At 43.0% G+C, this 20258-nt stretch overlaps 1 long non-coding RNA gene across 1 annotated transcript; it reads right to left on the bottom strand.

The window, feature by feature from the left end:
* Positions 1-1084: 1084 nt before the first annotated feature.
* Positions 1085-19507, bottom strand: LOC122104407. The gene is made up of 3 exons (XR_006146915.1): positions 19495-19507; positions 17548-17549; positions 1085-1183 (listed from the first exon to the last, which is right to left on the bottom strand). It is a non-coding gene; the product is annotated as an uncharacterized LOC122104407 (long non-coding RNA).
* Positions 19508-20258: the final 751 nt, after the last annotated feature.

The raw sequence follows: 20258 nt of genomic DNA on the forward strand, positions 1-20258 counted from the left end.
GAAATAGTAAGAATAAACACAGTGTGTGTATGCACGGGATATTTGAGTATATGCTGGCCATAAAGTGAGTCATGTCTTAGTTATTATAGTAATAATAGTTCATTGCTTGAAAAGCTCAGGATATTCTCCACCTTCCTCCCTGAATACTAGGGTTTGCACTCAAGGCCTTGTGATCTTGCTTAGCTGTTTTGCTCAAAGCTGGCACTCTACAACTTGAACCACACCTCCAATTCCAGCTTTTGGAAGGTTAATTGGAGATTAAAATTCCATGGACTATACTCCTCTGGCCTGCTTCAAGTCTCAAACCTTAGACCTCAGGCCTCCTGAGTTGCTATGGCAAGATATACTATTTTCTGACAGCCACAATTTGGTGGAGGCTACTATCCCTACTATTGTAGGGATGGTGTCTTATCAATCATTCTAACACTGCCATAGGATGCACACCACCTAACATGATGCCAAATAATTATTGATAGAAGCAAAGTGAATTTTCAAGCAATTCTTTTTCAGGTAAATGGCCAGAAACATCAAAGGATCTTATGTGTCTTCTGTTATGAAGTTTGAAATTATGCTTTTCTTCTGGTATCTCCAATGCATTCATAGGCTTGTAAAGAATTAATATATGGATAATAGATGTTATATTGTAAAATCCTCAAATATTGACCTGACAATGCACAATATCCTTGCCTTGTTTTTTTTAACAAAGTTACCAGAGTTATGAGGATCCAAAGTAGATTGCATTTATGTCTCTCAGAAAGTGCTGTACTTCAAAATATACGTGCAGATCAGGAAGAGTTGACAAAAATACTCCCTGCCACAAAATTTTGTAATTTTTACAGACTACCTAAATTTTTGACTTCTATTTTTTAAGGAAATGAAACATGAAGATGATACTTTTGTGGGCTAAGGAGATGGTTTAGTTGAGTTTTGCTGAGAAAAGATTTATACACTCTTCCAATATCTGTGTAAGGACAGATACTTAAACATAATAAGTTGTGTCTGAGATGAAAGTCTCTCTTCCGTGATCTGGAATTGTTTACACTCTACTTAGTAGGTTTTGTTATTTGTGTTGTTTTGGTTTTCCTTTTTCACTACAATGTATTTTATTTTGTCAATAGGAATATCACTGCTGTGAGAAAATGTTCATATGATTCATGTATCAGAAAAACAAAACTTGATCTTCCTTGGGCAGCCATGAAAACCTAACTTGACCCTGTGTTCTCAAATGTTCTCACATGCTCTCAGTGCTCTCTGTTCTCTAGAAGGTAATATTTATTCCTTTTTACATAGTTGTATGTATAGAATAATAAATATTTAAATGAAAAACAATGTTCACAATGTCCCATTCTCTACTGCTTCTGAGCGACTTCTCATATATTACCAGGAAGATTGCTGAGTTACAAGAGTCCTCTTTGGTCTGTGTTCATTCCTGAGATATGTTTCAATGAGAATAGCTGATGTTTTTGGAAGAGGATTGTTTTTCTTTCCAAGAAGGAAAAAAAAAAAGGAAAACCCAGTGAAACTTGAATTTCAGATCAACAATGAACAAATTCTACCTTTAATGGAATAAGTAGAGAGGCTGTTCAACTTGTAATGGAGTTATAGCCCAATAAACTTGTTATCAATGAACACCTAGATCAAATGAGCACATAGCACTCCTACCCATCTGAACAAAATGGCGTAATTTAAAATTAAGGTATATCACATTGGTGCCAAAGAACACTTAAAGCATGGTAAGTCACGGACTGTCTATATCTGTTATTTATTCACATTTTACTGGTAAAACAATTATATTTCTGGTTGGAAAATGGGGAAACCATCATCCTAAGAAAAAGCAGGACCCTTTTTCACAAAGTAGCCCACTAAGAACCTATGGATTTGTCAAGGAGAGGCCTTGTACAGTTGACACAGAGAAAAATCCATCTCTGTTTGAGAGGTATTCTTAGTTCCTCATGAGCTCTAAGAATAGTTTGATAGGTTACAGCTCGGTATTTGCCATATTTGCACAAAGTCTAATAAGAAGTCGTGTATGACCAGAGGAAATTTGTCATCTGTGATTGGTTGAGACTTACCTTCTTGTTATAGAAGTACAGTCTCAAGTGTAATCCTCTCTTCATTTAACTCCTGGGCTAAGTGGCAGTCATCATGGAGGGACTCAAGGTAGGAGGCAGCCTAAGCACAAATTAACTTTAACCATAAACCAACTTGGACTAAAATAAAGAGGGTTTGGGCTCTGGGGCAAGGAAGACAAGTTCTGGGAGAGTCTCTTGGAAAAGGATGACAAACAGGGTTAAGGGTTGATAGAAATCAATGCCTCTGCAATTTAGAGGAATCCCTTATGAGTTTTGAGCTATCCTACTCTTCTTGGTACAGAGATACCATTATAACTGGACATTTCCTTCATAGATGGGAAGTTCCCTCACAAAAAAGGTAAACTTACATTCTGTCTTCAGAACTGTGTTTTTAGTTTCTCAAAATAATCAACCTAAAGTAATTGCTATGGTAAAGTGGTCAGAGAGGGGAAGCACATTGTGGTCTCCTCCACTGACAATACTACTGATAATAAACTGATGATGATCACTTCAAAGCACCAGTGCATCAAGACTGCTCTACTTCTGGGGCCAGGATGTCTACCCCAAGTGTCACATTAGAGCAGCATTTGGCTGATCTCTGCGGAGTGTTTGCTAATCACCACTCCATCAAGGTGTACACATACCTGGAAATGACATGATTCACAAAGCAAAGGTCATGGGAATAAACTGGGGACTTTTGGGAAGGAAAAAGGAGGACCACGAAGGGGGAAGGAGGAGAAATAAAATAATAGAGGGGTAAATATGATCCAAATGCATTATATGTGTGTGTGTGTGTGTATGTGTGTGTATGAAAATGCAAGGAAAAAATACTTCCAGTGTATGACAACATACATGAATAATAACAAGTCAGATGACATGCTGCAAGCAGTAGTCTTCAAAACACTAAATGTTATGTGTTTAACACATCAAAAATCTCTTATTTTTTTCTATTTTACTGCCATTCAAATCTTCTAGTATTACTGAATTTTGAATGTACTTTGTAATCTATTAGATGCTGAAAAATGAATTATTTAATTTTCCTACTCATCAGGATTTTTCTTATATGTTTTATTTTTTCTACTGTAACTTCTGAATTATACACCTTCACATATGTGCTGTTGTGTGTTCCTTCAAAATGAACTTTTAAGCTGTATGAAATGTTTCAATCTCTAGGGATCATGTAATATGCTTTATCTGAAATTAAAATAAATAATGTTTTCTTTTTTCCTTTTCTGTTTATATTTTTAGCCACTTCTTCTAGTTCTATTTTTATCATTTTTTATGATTTTTCCCCAACTAGCATCTCATACTTTTCCCAATCTGGCCTTCAACCAATCTTCTCCTACCACTACCTCCTACCTACTTAGTACTACAGCATGCACTGTCATGCCTAGACCCAACATTCTTAGGGTTAGTATTTCCACAGTTTATCATTGTTTTTCTGTTCTTTTCTGTTCTCCACCTATCTCTGTCTCTGTCATACATTGCTGTGAACAGGGCACAGGTAGGTCTTACATCCTTGCCCATTCGACAAGTGCTGAACTTTTATGTGTAGACGCTGAAGCCTTCAGCTTGGTGTCTACTGCTGCTATTCCATCTGCCTTTTCACTCTTCCCTCCTTTTAGGCTTTCTGTGGAGGGAAGTGTGATGTAGACTACCACCACGGGTTTATGTCCTTGTGTGTAATTAAACACAAGCTCTGTCAGCCTAGAAAACCTTTCCATGAGGCTACAAGAGAAAGAAAATACTTCAATAAATAAATAAAAACCAAGCCAGATTGTACTATGTATCCCTGATGACAAATAAAGAAAATGCAAAGACAGGAAAAGTCTCCTATTTCCTGACAGGTATCAGCAGGATAAGGATGTTAAGTTAACCTTGAATGGGTCTAGGCCGCGACCTATGCCGGATGCTGAATCAGATGCTGCTAAGCCTGTTACTGATCATCGTTTCTGCTGCAACTACTGCTGTTCCTGGTGCTGTACCTAGTGCTCACTTCTAGCACCTGACTTACCGGGTGTCCAGCGGGGCCGGGTGAGGCTGGAGGCCGCTGGGTCTGCTGGGAGAGGCCCGAGCCCCAGGGCGCGCGCCCTGTCCACGCTCCAGCGCTCACACACGTGGACATCATTGGTGGCTCGCGGCATTCGTGAACGTTGCTCATCCGATTTGCCTGCGACTCACCGAGTTGGCGGGAAAACGAAATCCCAGAGCCAAGGACTCTGATCACAGAGCTCCGACGCCTCTGAACGGGCGCCATGGGCGCCTATCTGGACAAGACTGGCCTGTCTCTGCCCGCGGACAGCCCGGCCCAGGACGGCACTGAGCGTCACGCACCTGCTGGCCCTCAGGAGCCCTCGGCCTCCAAGAGCATCCCCCTGCTGTCCTCCTGGGCGCCCATCTCTCTTCTGAGAGCCGGCAAGAGGCCATCCCGCGGGCTTCCTGCCGCTGGGCCCAGGCGTGTGCTCAGCTCGCCTCGGAGACGCTATCTGCTGCAGCAGGCCCGCCGTGCCCTGCTGGGGCCGCTGGCTGCTGTGTGCTGGAACCAGCCTCCCCTGCAGACGCTCAGCAGGAGACTGTGCAGCGCGCTGACCCCGAGGATGCCCGCTCAGCACAGCGCACCTTCGCCTGCCCCAGCGCAGGCGCACACCACCGACTCCTGCGCACAGTCTGCGCCCTCCAGCAGCCACCCGCACTCGGGGGACCACCACACACTCACCGAGGTGCTCCAAGACAGGAGGACCAAGACCATGGCTGCAGACCACCAGGACTCCGACTCTGATCCACAGCGCAAGAGACAGCGCCAGGACGGCACCGGGGATGGAGAAACATCGCCCAAGCCCCCGAAGCCGTCTCAGGTACTGAACTCTGAGTCCTTCAAGGGGGGCCTCATTGCCCAGGGCTCCAGTCTTCCCTCACAAGAGCAATGCCACCCCTCTTCTGGGAGGTCCATGGCAAGCAGGCGGGTTGCTGGCAAGCCTGGCTCTGACCAGAATGGCCTCTCCTGTCGCTTTGCTTCCACGCGGGCCGGGGCCCAGCTGGGCAAGAGGTCAGGTCTTGCCTCCCTCTTCCTGTCTGGAGGGAGGCTGGCCAAGAAAGCCAGGGAGGATCGGCTGCCTCCTCATTCCAGGGCTCCAGCCCCTGCCATGGCCCCTGTTGCACAGTCTCCTACAGTCCCGGCCCCTGACGCCCAGTTTCCCACTGTCCCCCACCTGCAGGTCTCTAACAAAGTCCAAGCGACCAAGGCCACCTTCCCCGGCACTAAACGAAGAGTCCGGTTTAAGATAAAGCACGGCCAGCCTGGCTGCGCTGCTGCTGCTGAGACTGCCAACTCTGCCAGGCCAAGCCCCACTTCTCCAGCTCTACCCAAAGGGCATTGCCACAGCTCATTGGCATCTAGCAGCTCACACAGCAGCACCACCCCCTCCATCTGCACCCAGGCTACAGCCACCAAGCCTGTGGAGGGCAGCGTGGGGGCCCCACCATCAGGGCCGCTCTGCACACAGCCAGCTGCTGCAGACACCAACACGCACCAGGTCAGTGGACCCGACACTGCCACCCCCACTGTGGCCTCGGGCAAGTCAGATTCACACTCAGGCTCAGAGCCAGCTCAAGGCCAGGCCTGTGCCACTACTTTGAATATTCCTCGGGGCATTATTTGGGCTCTGCTGCACTCTACTCCCAGCTCCCCTGTGTCTCTGCCCTCCCATGGCCATGTCTCCAAGCGTCAGGGCTCTCCCAGCTCGGTAGCAGCCACCTGCTCTAGCTCCATGGGCTGCCCCAGCCCGCGCAGCCTCTCGCCTGACTCTACCACCAGCGAGGGCAGCTTGAGCTTCAACCGCACAGCCAGGCCTGCCTTCCAATTTCCCTCTACCTCCCGCGACATGCCGACTCTCCGCATCCACACCAAAGGCCGCACCAAGCTCCCCTGCGGGCACTACAAGCCAGTCCCTGGCTGCTCATGGATGCCAAGACAGGATGAGGCCGCACACACACCTGCTCAGCCACAGCCGGCCACATCACAGGCCCAGGTGGCTTTGGGCTCCTCAGTCTTGTCTGCTTTGGGCTGTCAGAAAGGCCGAGCCTCCACCTTCTGGGCCCCTGCCAACATGCAGCCCTCCCAGACCCCTCTCACCACCACTGGCTGTCGGGTCACCTCTCAGCCCACCCCCACCACCACCATTAGCAGCAGGATTGCCAGCTGCTCTCAGGCCGCCTTTCCATCTGGCAGCTTGGCAGCCTCAGCTGGCCCTCAGGGCTCTGGGCTCACTGGGACCACCCCAGGCCCTAGCTCCTCTTCTAGGGCATTCTTCTTCCCAGCCTCCATCTGTGTAAGCCATGGACAGCAGCAGCCTCTCTGTTGGAGCCACCCCAAACCCACCCATGGCTTCAGGGGAATTGAGCACTGGGGATCAACAGTCCCATGCCTTGCCATGGGTGTCGCTTCAACCCCATGGCAGCACACTAGAAAAGAATAATCCCTGTCTCCCTCCCATTCCCTTCCCCCAAACAACCACCCCTTGTCTGAGTCTGGACCCCAAAACCTGCTAGGGAGAGGCTCTGACCCTCAGCATTTGCACAAAGCAAACTCAGCCTGGATCTCTGGCTTCAAATGGCCTACTTGGAAGTTAGCAGCCTGTGCCTGGTCACTTCTGGAGGAAGTGGGCAATTCCAGAATGTGCAGGAGGTCACAGGATAGAAGCGAGAAGCCAGATACCTGACTTCATCAGTCACGCAGGTGAGGCTGGAGAACTGAAGGAATGTGAATATGCTGTTCACTAGCTCTTCTGAGTCTCTGTGTAGTGCAGAACATGCTCAGTGGCTCTTCCCACCTTCCTGGGACCTGGAACATGGGGAAGCTTTGCTGGAGGTTGGGTTTCTCATGTTATATTCATGTGGTGGGACAGATGGAGCACTCCTAATTTTACCTGTTCTTATTGTCCTCCTCTGTCTCTTGTGGGGATCTAATTTCCCCTATCTTCTGGCTGTTTTGTCATAATCCATCCCTAATTGTGTCTTCCTCTTATAATGACCCTGTAATCTTGCTTTGCCCCAATAGGTGCACATCCATTTTCTCCTTCACAGCAGTCTGAGTGTTCATCCTCAGCCCTCTCTACCCATGCAGAACTGGTGATGCAAGATATTCTGGCCTAGCAAGGGAGAGCCCCTGTCTCAAGGTCAGAAGCTTGTGGAGCAGGCACAATCCCATGAACTTCCTCTGCCTTACTCTGCCACCTGCTACTACCAAGACAACAACATGTGCCTCTCTTGGTTTGGATGGTCCAAACCTGGTCCTGTGGCACTGTGGGATGCTGCAGTGTGCTACTCTTCTGGAAAAGAACTGAATGGTATGTGTAGTCTTGTTGGCAGGGCTAGATCTAACTGCCTCCTGAGACGTAGGCATGATTCATTAATGTGCAAAGTGGTGCCACGTGAAAGCCACAATGCTGGCTCCTGCATATTGGGATGATATTTTAATGGGTTTGGTCTGGTAGCCCAGATATGATGTTTCAGGGGAAGCATAGTCCTCCCATTCCCTTACTTGCTTCCCAAACCCAGGTATAGACAAGCACCTCCGGTGTGTATCAGGAGACCTGGACTGACCACTTTTGGAAGTCAGACCTCAGTTTTCTTGTCCCCTTCACTCTCATATAGATAGAAGATGTTAGTGACAATATTCTTTGCATTTAGAGTATTTCAAAGTTTCCATGTCAGGCTATAATCATAAGTAAATCTATTGTCTTGGAAAATAGACCTTACTAGTTTTCATAGACTCTTGTTGTCAAATCTGGATATTTGTTAAACATTATCTGCATTTGGCAATATTTTACCATTTACATCCTATTCTGTAATTATTGTCAGTTAATATTTTGTTTAACACTCATGCCATCTTTTTCTTCTCAACTCTATCTATTTCTGATGATATGCTTTTGCCCTGGCAGTATTTTAAATCTTTACAGATAGGTCTCTGGTTTATAAGTAAATCATTTGTGTTAGAAATTGTTCTTTAGATTCTATATTTCCGTCCTTCTCAACTATACCCATTTGTTACAAGATTCTTCTGAATTGAGAGAAGATTAAATGGTTGTTTACTCTTCTTTAGCAGTCCCTTGTCTTAGAAGTTAGTCTTTATACTTCACATCACCTTCTTTCTCAAGTCTACATCTTTATGACAGTATTTTTTACAATGACAATATTTTAAAGATTTACTACTCTTCTTTAAATTATAGAGTCATCCTTTGGATGGATGGATTCCACACATAGCACTCATTCTCAACTCCTAATACCTGTCCATTCTGGAAGAAGCTGGCAGTTCTAAAAGATGAAGGAGATCACATGACAGAACAAGCCACATACCTTTACTTCAACCGTCACTCAGAGCTAACACAATAGCTCTGCAAAGTGGTCATTTGCTCTTCTGATTTTCTGAGTAGTGCACCTAGCACTAGGTTAGGGGGGGTCTCTCTATTTTTTTCTAAAGCTACAAGTTATGGGAACTTTGCTGGTCAGTAAGTCTGATGAGCATTTTATAGAGTGGGACAAATGAAGCATACCTAAACTTTGCCTGCTTGGGCTGCCTCTAAACAAGTGGTCTCTTCCTCTCCCGTTTTCAGTGATACCATATCCCCATATCTGGCTGCTTTGTGATCATCCATTTCCTGTTGCCTCTATCCCTTGCAATGACCACGAACCTTGCTTTTTCCACTAGGGGCAGCCTATTTTCTCCTGCACAGCAGTCAGTGTGCTCACCACCAACCTTCTCTACCAGTTCAGAACCTAAAAGTCACTGGGTGACTCAAGACATCCAGACAGATCCAGAGAGATACTTCCTCAAGGACAGGAGATGTTGGAGCATGTAGGTTGCCATGAGTTATTTCTACTTGCTCCTCTTTACTCAGCCACCTCTGTATAGACAACATCTGTCTCTCTGGGTTTTGATTGCCCAAGCCTTGTCCCGTGGCACTGTGTGAGACACGACGTACTCCTTGGCAGATGAACTGAAGGGTTTTCTGTGGAGGCCTGTTGGCACTGTCAGGTACAACTGTCTCTAGAGACCTAGGCATGCCTATACAAATATGGAAAATGGCGACATATGAAGGCCACAATGTTGGCTGCTAAATTTTGGAGTGCTGCTTTGATGTATGTGGTCTGGTAACCAGGATATGATGTTCCTGAGAAAACAATGCTTCTATCCCCCACCTCCAACACACACTACCTGTTTACCCAATGCAGGTATTGTGAGTCCTCCTAGTGGGCATCAGGAGTCCTGGACAGACCACATTGAGAAACCAGTTCTCAATAGATAAATGTTAACAATATTGTATTGTATTTACGGTATTTAAAAATTTGTATAATGTACTCTACTTACAAGTAACAATTTTGTGTTGGAAAACGAAGTTTACAAGAGTTCTCATGCCCTCATTCTCAACCCAGATATTTATTGAAATATTTTTTGCATTGGCAATATTTTATCATTTGTGTTCTGTTCTTTACTAAATAAACATTTTGTGTTGGAAAATAAACTTAAGACCACATTGTCTTCAATATTACCTCTAGAAATCGGTTGGAATAGTCTTATACATTGACAGTATTTTAGATGTTTGCATGCTAGTTATATACTGAAGTCCTTTGTGTTGGATGTCAGGCTTTAAACTTCACATGTTTTTGTTCTCAACTCTATATGCTTGTGACAGTATATTTTGGCACTGGCTATACTTTATAATTTGAATGCTGTTCTATAATAACAAGCATATCCATTTGTTTTGCTATTAGAGTAACCCTCCATAATGTCAATGTCACAAAACACTTTGGAATGGTAACCACATATACAGTAGGTATAGTAGAAAGGCATGGTTACTCCCTGGGAATAGAATGCCATCTATTTCAAGAGGCTCCATAGTCCCACTAGACACCTGTTTCTGAGCTGGCTCTAAACTTGCCACTGATTTTAACTTTAAAATACTAAAATAGAAAATACACAGGGATTTCTGTGTTGATTAAATTGTCTTTTTTCTTGTGTAGGATAAAAGTGATCCTTTCTAGGTGCAGGTTATGAAGAAGTCATAGGAAAATCTTTTCCTTTTATGTTTTTCTTTTTCTTTCTTGGATATTTTGTGACAAAGGTGGATGGAGGTCCTTGGACTGAAACTCAGCTTGGGTGGTATCCATGTCTTTTATTGCTTTAATCTACAACTTTACCTATGTGATACAACTATCACTTCCAGCTTTTGAAGGGCTATGTTGAAGTTAAAATCTTAGGACTTTCCTGCCTGGGCTGGCTTTTTCCTCACATCTCAGCCTGAGTAGCTATGATTGCATGCATGAGCCAGTACTGATGGACATTTCCTCTTTGGATGCTAGTACATTTAGGTATAGAAGCCTAGCTTGCCATCTGTAGGGAAGCCAGGCTCTAGTGACTCATATCTGTAACATTAGTTATTCAAGAGTCTGAGATCTGAGGATGCCAGTTTAAAGCCAGACACAGCAGAAAAGACTTTGACACTTATCTCTAATTAATACCTCAAAGCCAAGGGTAGAGGGATGAGCCTGGAGGGAGAAAGCTAAGAGACAGTGCCCAAATCCTGAGTTCATACCCCAATGCAAGCACAAAAAGAAAGAAATTTAGAAAGCAAACAGATACAAAATCTCTACAGAGGGAAAGGGAATAAGAAGTGGGTGAAGGAAAACAAGAGAATGGGAGAGGATAATTCAGCTGCTCCATGGAAACTAAGGAGATTCTTTTCTTGTGATTGCTTTGCCCCTTGTTTGACTTATTTAATGAGACAGCAGGGATAATCCTCAAACTTTGTGGCTTACAATAATGTCCATTTCACAACCCACTTACCCACTTCAGATTCTGTGAGTATCCAGGCCTAAGCTGGGCCAGTCTTCCGTGCCCTGTGACCTGGTGGCAGTTGTATTCATCTGGGCATTCACTGGGCAGGGATGGCCCAGTGCTCACTCCATGGCTTGCAGACATCCCAGATGTCTGTTGTGGATTCCATGTGAGCCTTGAGCCTAAAAGCTAAGCAGCACACAGGGCCAGAACCAGTGCACGCGTGCACACTCACACACACACACACACACACACACACACATATAAATAGAGCTGGTAGACTAGCAGGATGATGAATCACATATAACCTTGAAAAAAGGCAGGAGCCGAAGACATCTGGGAGAAAGGAGAAGGGGAAGGCTCTGGAATATGCGGTAAAGAAGTTCACTGTAAACATGGATTGTTTTATGACATTTCAAGTGAGGATTTATATGGTAAAACATTTAAATTCTTGTTTTTTACAATTTTTGTTTCCTGGGTATAATGGAGATGACAGTAAATATCCTAAACATATAGTAATGTAGCCCAACAGAAACAATTTGGTTTCACAGATCTACATATTCTCAGATATCACACAAGGCCATGCATTTCCCTTATAATGATAATTTTATGTACTTTTTCTAATTAATCTAATTCAAAACTTATTAAACCTGATATTCATTCTGTGATTTGTTCATTGAATCATTTATATGACCGAAAAGTTCCCTTTTCTTTGTAGTATGGATGCTTGTGCCTCCTAAAATCTGCTGTTGAATGCCTCTAGTGTGTTTTGCATTTAAGTTCCTATCTACAAATACAATGTTTTGTTCCAGTTCATCATGTTTAACTCTTTACTGAAATCCTCACTGGCTGTAATGTCTGCTTCTTCATTTCCTGGACTACTTTGTGGGTTCTTGGTTTTGGTCATGTCACTGATCATATTTGAATTGGTGATTGGCTGTCTTTGTCTACTAAGCTCAATGTGTGTTTTCCTGATGACCACTTTCAGTAAGACTCAGTTGTCTATGAAGGAGCCATTCTCCTCTTTCTATGCTTCATAATTGTTACCAACTGAACATTGAGGATTTTAATTTGGTGGGTCTGATAACCAGACTGGTCTTGTGTACAGATTCATTGAGTGCCCGTTTGAAGGCTCTCTTTGTTTGGGTGCGGATATTTGCAAAGCCTTTTTATCACACTTGCCAGGATTCCTCATTGAGTGTACTCACCAAAATTTCTGTTCCATTGTCCCTTGTCAGTACCAAACAATAATCAATGCCTTCAATCTGTAATCTTAGAAGGAGTGTCTCTCCCCGTAAAGCACTCCCCTAGTGACAAACTCTAGTGTTCTAGAGGACACAAGATGTAATGGCTAGAGCCCTCGGGTGATGGCTGTTTCCCTGGAAAGACAAGACCTACTCTGCCATTTGAATTGCAATTTATCTTTCTACGATGTCTTCAAATTCTGATCCACAGAATTTAGGAGATATGTAGGGCAGTGCCCTGACATAGGTGAACCTGAGATGAACACTTGCTCTGTGCTGCCGTGGACAGGCCCTCTCTTCATCAGGGTTGAGAAGTGGCAGCATTCCCTACTTCTGCCAAAGTCCACCATCACCCTGCAAAGTTCCTATTTCACACCAAGTTGGAGAGTGTTATAAACACGAAAATGAAACAATAAAACCACAATGACCACACAACAGTAAAACCAGAATTTTAGTAGCATATCAGTAATCAAAATGGCAGTTTCCACTTCTAAACCTCTTCTTCCCAATCTTTCTGCTATTCATTCATATAAACTATGAAGAGATCGAGTACTTCAACACTTCCATAATACCAAATCTCAGATGGTCTCCAATGCGCAGGATGCTGTCTCTCCATGAAGACACCAAGGGAATGCCATGTTGCTCAACCATCCATGATCAATTTTTCAGGCTTTAGGTCCAGTATCCTTCAGCAGGCTCACTCAGATGACACAGGAGTCTCCGGCCTGCTTGTCAATCAGAGGCACAGAGGAGCTAACAATTCTTACCCTGAAGCACAGCTCTGGCTGTTGCCTTGGGGGGGGGGCCCTCAAATACAAGGGGAAGATTTTCTTGGTGGAGGCTCAGGTGATCCCAAACATCCCAGGAGATGGCTGGGAGGCCCCTCTCCTCACTTGTGGAGAAACCAGGACACTAAAGGGTGCCCCAGCTTGGGAGCCAGGTCTAGGAGCTTCCAGAAACTGTATGTAAGAGATGAGCTTTTCTGGGACAATAGTATGAACCACAAGTAGAGAAAGGATCTTGGTCAATCGCCGTTTCCCTATTCCCTTCCCGGGTCTGAGTTAGGGATCACAGAGACATGAAAGAGAACACAGAATGCTGAGGCCTGGCAAACCCATGAATGGGGCTGCCCAGCAAGAAGGTCATAGCATCAGACCCGCATATCCTGCATGGGAGCGTAGTATCTTCCCTGGCTCCTGCCCACCCAGACTAAGTTAGTTCAACACATTCACAACCCACATCTATGCTGAATCTCTAGAATCTCCTGAACCAGGCAATACAATTCTCTTCTACTATTATATTGTCATAACTTCAGCTCACCTGTAGCTGCTTCAACTGCTCAATGCTATCATATTCCTGGCCAGGGAGAGCACAAAGTAGAGACGGGGCTGGGCTGTGAAGGCCAGGGAGAGACCAGCTCTGCTGGCTGGGCTCTGGAACCCTCCACTCAGTCCAGCCAGGCTGCTCTGTGCTCTCACAGCTGTGTGCACACAGTGGTTCACAGGAAGCTCTACTGATCCCACTTCTTACCTAAACCTGCCTTCTGGAAAGACCTTCTCTCTGTACCTAAAGTCTATGTTAATAACGGGGAGCCGGGCAGGACAGAATGGATGGCCTGTGAGTCCTGGCGCATCCTGTCCAGGCAGCTGCCACTCACCTTTATCCACTTCATGTAATGCGCTCCTTCCTAGAAGGAATACAGCAATATAGTCAGAAAGAGACCCATACTCCCTTCAGACCTCCAGGCCAGGGTGTACTCTACCCAGAAGACCATATGTGCATACACAGGACTGCGACCATCTTTTAGATGAGCACCCAGGCTGAGGTTCAGGGATGACTTTTTAGCACTTCTGATGATTCAACATTAAGGCTTCAGGGAAAAGCCAATGCTGGGACACTGTGCTGCTTGTCTCATGAAAGCCTGGCTTAAAATTTCCCCCTCTGTCCACACTTGAGAGATTTGCAGTCCAGGCTGGGCAATCTGTCTACAGCTCAGGGGCCAGGCATCCCTGGGTGTCATCTGGTATAATGGGTGCAGTGAAAAGCTCAGAGGATGGTCTTGAGATTTCTCAGGAGTGTTAGAGCACTGGGCCCACAGGGGTCTTTCCCTTCCATGCTCCGACCTATGCCTGGGCACTGGCTGCTCACATCCAAGGGGTCCTAATAGGCTGGTGTCAATCCAAACATCATAAGGATCCCTTCTTAGAAGAGGAGACATACTAATAGACCTGTAGCTCACACCTATAATCCTAGCTACTCAGGAGGCTGAGATGTAGACGATCATTGTTCCAGGACAACCAAGACAGAATGGTCTGTGGGACTCAATCTCTAATTCAGCAGCAGAAAGCAGGTCTGAGGTATGGCTCATGTGGTAGAGTGCCAACTGAACAAGTATGCAAGCCAAGGAAGATCAAGGCCCTGAGTTCAAAACTCACTACCAGATATTCCCCCCTAAATAATTAGACAGAATAAATTGTTTTCTACACTTCGAAAGAAGAAAAGAAAACTTACAAGCAGTCATCTAAAAAAAAACAAGTGAATAGTTTTGTTCTAATTCATATCAATGTATGGGATGTATTTCATGTTACCCTGAAGAGTCAAGCAAAAATGGTGCAGTCAGAGACATTTAAATAAAGAACAATAGTAGAATAAAACCTAAATAAAATTTAAGTAATCCGTAAGCAATAGGATGTAGGTCAAGAAAGGAAAATATTTGTACGTTACTGCTCCTGGCCACATTAATTTTATTGAAAAATTGTGAATGTCCCAAATGCATAGTATTAGAATAGTTAAGTAAGTGCACCTAAAGAACCGATTACTGCAAATATGTTTATGAAAACAATAAAGAAAAATCAGGACATAAGATATGTACAAGTACAGTGTACAAATAATCATTTGATGGAAGGCAGGCATTTCATTTTAATTTAGAAACTAATGCATTACAACTTAATGGAGACTACAATCAACTTAACAGCTCCCTCAGCTTGTGCCTTGTACTTGCACATGGGGAATCAGTGTCTTCCCCACCCCTGTGTCTCAAGGTCTCTGAGTCAAGGCTTCTTACACTCCATAGTCATTGGGACATTGGCCTCCAGATTTTTGTTTGGACAGTTTTATTTTGACCATCACCATTTATTGAATTATGTGGAAAATATTATTGTACTGTGTCTTCATTTAAATAACGGAACTTGGCTGATGAGAGTACTAGCCCAAAGACTGTGAAAAGCCAGAATTTTATCTATCTATCTATCTATCTATCTATCTATCTATCTATCTATCTATCTATCTATCTATCTCTCTATCTATCTATTTAGTTTGCTTTGTCTTTTTATAAATTGTGAAAATACCATACAGAGGGTGACAATTGCATGGGCAAGATAATGAGTACATTTCTTACCAAGCATTGTTGCCTTTTCCTTTGTTTCCCCTTCCCTTCCCTTCTGGTACCATGAATGAGGAATTCTTAAAGAATCAATTCACTGATGTAAGAATTGCTGTTTATATATTTGGAATGACAACATATTTTCCTTGCCCACTCTAATCCTGTCCTGGTAAAACTTGGTTATGCAGATATTGCTAGCTTTTGATTGGGAAATAATTCTAACTTATCAGAAAAGTGCATATCAAATTTCACTACCACCCACAAAGAATTTGTCTGAAAACATGCAAGGATAGAAATTTTGAACTCCTGAATAATCTACCCAGTATCACCTGATTTTTAGTATTTCTCTACATCTGCCATTTTGTCTTCAATTCTCTTACACATACTACATACACACATGTGTGTATGTGTCAAAAAACACACATAATAAGTATATGGCATGCACACTGTATACATTCATGCAGATGAATATGTGCTTACATGTCATATGCATGCACGCATTCACATCTGTACATGCATTCACACAATAATCTATAGTACCATACAGTACCATCAAAAATCGAGAAATTTAAATGGATACAATCTATATTTGAAATTTGCCTTTATAGAATTGCATTTCTATCCAGGATCTTGTCAAGATGCTTCATTAGATTTACTTGTCATGATCATTTATTTTCCTTCAATATAAAAGCCCCTTCTTTTGTGTATTTTTATTAGCTTCTGTTCAGTATAGAAATAATAGATTTCATTGTGACACATGCATGTGTACAGGTACTTTGATTATACACCCACTTTTGTGGGGGATTTTCAGGTGCACTTGCCAGGCAAGTGTTCTGCTACTTCAGCCATGCCTCCAGCTCTTTTTCACTGTTTACATTTGCTTTGAGTTGCTTGGACCAAGAACCACCTGCCAACCACACATAGCCCAGATGACTTGTTGTGAAGGGATCTTACTAACCTTTTGCCCAGGCCAGCCTCAAATTTTGATTCTCCTGATTTCCATCTCCCAAGTAGCTGGGATTATAGTCATAAACCATCCCATCTGCTTCATTATATTAACATATATATATATATATGTATAGTTTTTAAGTATACATTTGCTAAAATGTAGTCTGTCTCTCAGTTGATGTTTTTCTTATGCTTCCTTGTAATTATTATACCTCGGTATCACATTTATATTAGGAAATTTTTATTTATATATGTATTTTTGTCAGTCATGGGGGTTGAACTCAGGGCCTGGGTATTGTCTTTTAGCTCTTTTGGCTCAAGGCTAGTGCTCTACCATTTTGAGCCAGGCTGGCTTTCAACTGCAATCCTCAGATCTCAGCCTTCTGAGTAGTTAGGATTATAGGCATGAGCCACCAGCACCCAGCTTAAATAGGCTTATTTTATTTATTTTTGGATTTTGTTTCTTTGTTCTTTTTCTTTTTAATAAGTTGTATTGTGAATATACTGTACAGAGGTGGTACAGTTACATGAGCAAGGTAATGAGTACCTTTCATAGCAAACATTGTTGCCTCCTCCTATGTTTTTCCCCTACCATCCATTTCTTCCAACCTCCACAACTTAACTCAATCTCCAGCCTCTCCACCCCACCTCAGGCCTAAATTGTAAAGTTTATTTTCCACATAGTGACTTGTACATCTCATTGTTACAATGCGTGAACATGTATCCCTATTATAAATATTTTGTTTTTTCCCTTCTGCTCCCCAAATTACAGCACCATCAAATACAGTGAAAACAGGATTTTTACCATGGGGGAGGAACATATAAAGCAACATAAAACTCACATGGTACCTTATAAATATGTTAGAAACAATAGCAAGAGAGATAAAAACCATTTTTGCCAATATCTCGGGTTCATTTCGCTGATATAACCAGATAAGATGAAGTTAAACAGAATAATTTTTAAAGTCCTGATTTTAAGGGTTTGTTGTTACTGTATATGTATGTTTTTTTGACCCATTGTAACAACTAGATGTACAAGCAAGATACTATGTTGAAAACAAACTTTACAACTTCTGGGGGAGGGGAGGGAAGAAGGAATTGGGGCAGTGGGGTGGGAAGGGACATTAGGGGAAAAACAAAGGAGGAAGTAAAAGTGCTCCATAGGAAATGTACCCATTACCTTACTCATGTAACTGTAACCCCTCTCTACACTATTTTTACATAAAAAATTATTTAAATTTTTTATTTTTTGTCTTTTCTTTTTTGAGACTGGAAAATGAACACAAGGCATTGTATTTGCTTGGTAAGTATTTTGGCACTGAGCTACATCCTTGTCCAACTGTCTTATTTTTAAGAGAATTTGTATCATTAATTATTTGTCTCTCTTTGTATTTTCATTTTAGAAAGCAGCCTCCTACACTGACAACGATGACAGTCACATAGCCAAAGATTGCCTACTGGTTGATTCGCAGGAAGACACGGATTCTCTACGGGCCTCCATAAGCTGCAGAAGCTTTATTGAGGGAGAGCTAGAGGACCACTTCATATATGGCTTGGGACTTGAATTCAAGACACTGGTTGAAGTGGAAATGGAGCAAAGGTAGAACCTCATTAAAGAAACAAACAGGGGCACAGTTTCGCTGGCACAGCATGAGCAAACCGTGGTAAATTCAGGCAATAGCTACTTCTCTAAAAGGAGCTTTCAAGTCCCAAAACCCATGCATGGAGCACACACAGAAAAAGTAACTCATGAGACAGTCACTGAAACATCTGTATCTTCCAGGCAGAGTCAAAAGATAGTGCCACCTCTGCCTGAACCCAGGGCTTCTGGGAATATCATAATGGCAGGATCTTCCTGTGCCAAAAGCTCTACTTTGCCACCAGGCACCGTGATCCTGGGTCCAGGACAACCTCAGAGCCTTATTGTGACAGAGAAGCCCAGCCTCCACCATGGTAGATCACCATTATACCAATGAAGGGAATGTTGTAGTTACAGAAAGAGTGATCCAACCCAATGCAGGTGTCCAGAACCAGGATTAAGATGCCACCAGCATCTTAAAGATGCACATTGTTATGATAAGAGAGAGAGAGAGAGCATCCCTGTTCCCAGTTCAGGGGTACAACCTACTGTAACCACCCCAAACAGGGGGAATGTGATGGTGTGATGGTGACAGAAAGAGTGATAACCCCTGCTGCCATGCTGCACTCCAGTTATCAGATGCCCACGGAAGCCTCCATAAAAGTTAGAAACACTGTGGTTTCTGGAACTGGAGTCCCCAGCACTTCTGCTTTTGCAGAATCTGGTCATTCTAACTCTACCATGACCACAGCTAATGCCGGAGTCACCAAGCACAGCACTGTGCAACACTCTTAGTCCTTAATAGCATTCGGTCACAGACTCACCAAGAATGGAACTAGCAGTGACTGGCTGAATGTTGCGCATATTCCTGGACTTTCAGGAGACCTGCAGACCTGCAGACAAGAGATAATTGAACTTGAACCTCTTCTCAGTCACTGATCTGCACAGAGCCACACTGTCTCTGCTCCCATTGATGTGTTTTAGAAAGGCTTCTTGATACCCTGAAGACAGAGAGATGATGTTATTTATTAAGGGCCTGTTTTTAGCAACTTGTGCAGACAATAATCACAAAACACAGGGACATCTGGCTTGTGGGAATTTGCTAAATTGATATGTGGTATCCAGTTCATTTGCAAACCCAGGAAACTGAATTTTCCCTCATACCCTGTTAACATTTAACGTAGAGTCTCAACATTCCTGCCCCAAGCAAATACATAACTCATTTATCCCAAGTCACTTCTACAGTCTGGTCTCCCACTGTCTTTGTATGTTTCCTTTAAGAGATATGTTAAATTTTGAAGCATTAAAATAGTAAGAATAAACACTGTGTATGTATGCATGAGATATTTGAGCATATGCTGGCCATAAAGTGAGTCATGTCTTACTTATTATAGTAATAATCACTCATTGCTTGAAAATCTCAGCATAGTCTCTACCTTCCTCCTTGAATACTAAGGCTTGCACTCCAGGCCTTGTGACCTTGCTTAGTTGATTTGCTCAAAGCTGGCACTCTACAACTTGAACTACAACTCAACTTCCAGTTCTAAGATGGTTAATTGGAGATAAGAAATCCATGGACTTTACTCCTCTGGCCAGTTTCAAATCTCAATCCTTAGACCTTAGGCCTCCTGAGTTGCTATGGCAAGATATACTATTTTCTGAACAGCCACAATTTGGTGGAGGCAAATTTACTAATTCCATTCCCTACTATTGTAGGGATGGTGTCTTATCAATCATTCTAACACTGCCATAGGATGCACACCGCCTAACATGATGCCAAATAATTATTGATAGAAGCAAAGTGAATTTTCAAGCATTTCTTTTTCAGGTAAATTGCCAAAAAATATCATAGGGTCTTATGTATCTTCCGTTACGAAGTTTGAAATTATGCTTTTATTCTGGTATCTCCGATGAATTCACTGGCTTGTCATGACTTAGTATATGGGTAATAGATGCTATATTGTAAAATCCTCAAATAGTGACCTGGCTATGCACAACATCGTTGCCTTGTTTTTTTTTTTTTGTAACAAAGTTACCAGAGTTATGTGGATCCAAAGTAGATTGCATTTATGTCTCTCAGAAAGTGCTATACTTCAAAATATACGTGCAGATCAGGAAGAGTAGACATAAATACTCCCTGCCACAAAATTTTGTAATTTTTACAGACTACCTAAATTCTTGACTTCTATATTGTTAAGGA

Source organism: Dipodomys spectabilis, unplaced genomic scaffold, assembly GCF_019054845.1.
Source record: "Dipodomys spectabilis isolate Male_0828 unplaced genomic scaffold, ASM1905484v1 ptg000024l, whole genome shotgun sequence".
Classification (NCBI taxonomy): Eukaryota; Metazoa; Chordata; class Mammalia; order Rodentia; family Heteromyidae; genus Dipodomys; species Dipodomys spectabilis.